This window comes from Selaginella moellendorffii, unplaced genomic scaffold, assembly GCF_000143415.4.
Source record: "Selaginella moellendorffii unplaced genomic scaffold, v1.0 SELMOscaffold_378, whole genome shotgun sequence".
Lineage (NCBI taxonomy): Eukaryota > Viridiplantae > Streptophyta > Lycopodiopsida > Selaginellales > Selaginellaceae > Selaginella > Selaginella moellendorffii.
Genome location: NW_003314633.1, coordinates 6,254 through 8,458, shown reverse-complemented (window position 1 = coordinate 8,458; position 2,205 = coordinate 6,254). Strand labels below are relative to the sequence as shown.

The window sequence follows — 2,205 nt, the reverse complement described above, 5'->3', positions numbered from 1 at the left end:
ACTAAATGCATGTATGACATTTATCAGATAGTGAAGCCTGCTGAGTAGCTTTGTCTCCTAAACTTGAAAGCTTACCTTGCTGAGTGCAGCAGCAATAGCTTCACAACTAGTTGCGACAAGATTATTATTACTCTCAGATGGGACAACGTCTTCTCTAGTCCCAGTCGTGCGAACCACATCTTCCTTGCCAGCAGCTCTGTGAGGAACAAGGCCTGTTAAGACAATAATCTTATGGATCCCGGATAGCAGCTGCTCGTAATCCGAATCACCGGTCTCACCAACAAAAACAACAGTGTTTCCTATATCCATTCCCCATCTCACAAACAAGTACCTGACATTATGCAAGAAAATGAAATACTCTCTATACATGTTTCAGATACCTTATGGCCTGGGAACGAGAGGCCAGCACTGGAACTATGTGAAGCTTTGTGGTATTCAGGCAGTAGATAATATGACACCTTAAGCCACGCATTCTCAAGAGGCGACGGTACTCATCCACTTTCACCATCTAATTCAGAGATAAATAGCTAACAGACAATGCAAGACAAGTTAAAGACAATGTTAACTACTTACATTTGCGGTATTGACCCGATAAGCAACGCAGTGCGTGCTAGAACGCAGTTCCTCCTCAATGATTATTGGCAGGTCTCCAGCCTCTGAGACAGTAAGCCTGCCCATTGCCTTCCTTATCCCGTCGCTACTCCAGTGATAATCAATGTGATGATCGTAGTCATAATCTGGCACCAGGTGCACCTGACTGTTGAAGCTCATTGAAGGATAGTACAGCGAAGCACCACTGTTACAAACCAAGGCATCAAAATCTGTCACGGGTATTCCATCTTCTGCAAGCGCTGATAGGGTCTCTGAAGCTGTCATGGCTGTAGAAAGAATAAAGCCCGTTAACCCCATCTTACAAGCTGTGAATATCTCACGAACTGCAGCCAGCATGTTCTTGGAAGCTTTATTGCTGTCGTAGCTGTCTATTGCTAGAACACATACTTTTTTTCTTCTCCTTAAGAATGGGAACTTACAATTTTGCAACTTCTCCAGCCCAATAAGTTTCTGTTCCGTAGCCACTAAACTTAGTTGTTTGTCATATATTTGCTTGCCCTTCTCAACGTTCTCGGGTACTTCTCCATCGTCAGATAGCTGTAAAGATATGTCTTCCACATCTTTTAAAGAATCTTCCTGGGAATTGTCCTCAGTACTATGATTAGAAAAATTGTTTTGCCATAGCGGCTGTTTCCTTTTGCAAAGAGATATCTTTGATAGATATGTTTTGCAATGTTCAGGCCATGAATACATGTGAATATTTTTTAGGCCGTTACGACGGCATTCTCCCCACAACCAACGATCGGCAACAAGTTTGATCAATGCAGTTGCGATGGCTTGCTCGTCGTGTGGATCCACAAGAACTCCATTACTCAGAGTCTTTAATAGAAGACAAAACTCATTAATAAATTTAATGAAAAATACTGACTCACCTTTTGAATATCTACTGGACCTCCATTCATTGTAGCAACCATAGGTAAACCATGTGCAGCTGCCTGTGCACACGGTTTATGAAACCAGAAAACAGGCAATACTAACAACAAACCTCGATAAGGGTCAAACCAAAGGGCTCCACCAGTGCGGGGTTGATAAATACGCCCTGCTTTCATAAGGTTCACTAATTCTTTTCTTTTTAAAAGGAGTAATACCTTAGTTTTGGCAGCTAGCCGATAAATGTCTGGAACTTCATTTTGCTTGTGATGTTTTGGGTATGCAACTTGACCATAAAGATCGTACTTGTCTATAAGTTTAAGGACACTCGTGAGTATATTGGAGCTTGTGCCTGGCATTGTATCGATGTCATCTCTGTTCCCCATTATTAATGTCTGTACATAATTGACCATGTAAAAAGACATTGTCCGTCTAAAGTTACCACTACCATATTTGCCAATTCCCGTAGCGGCTTGCTTTCTCCAAAGGCTTTTACAAGCGTTGCTAGGTTCTTTTTTGGATCAGGTCGAGCAAGGGCCAGAATCATTGGCTTATGGGGGTTGGTAAAAAACTTCATAACCTGGTTTGAGCTGAGTGAAGAACCAGAAAAGCCATTTTCTTTACAAACCTCACTCCAAATAGGTGGTTCAGGTTTAGGAGATGGAGGCGCCACAGGGATGCCTTCTCCTTCTATTTCACCTTCTAGTATATCAACTGCTTCTT

At 42.2% G+C, this 2,205-nt stretch overlaps 1 pseudogene; it reads right to left on the bottom strand.

Moving 5' to 3' along the window:
* Positions 1-75: 75 nt before the first annotated feature.
* LOC112343969 overlaps positions 76-2,205 on the bottom strand; it is a 3,746-nt pseudogene continuing 1,616 nt past the window's right edge.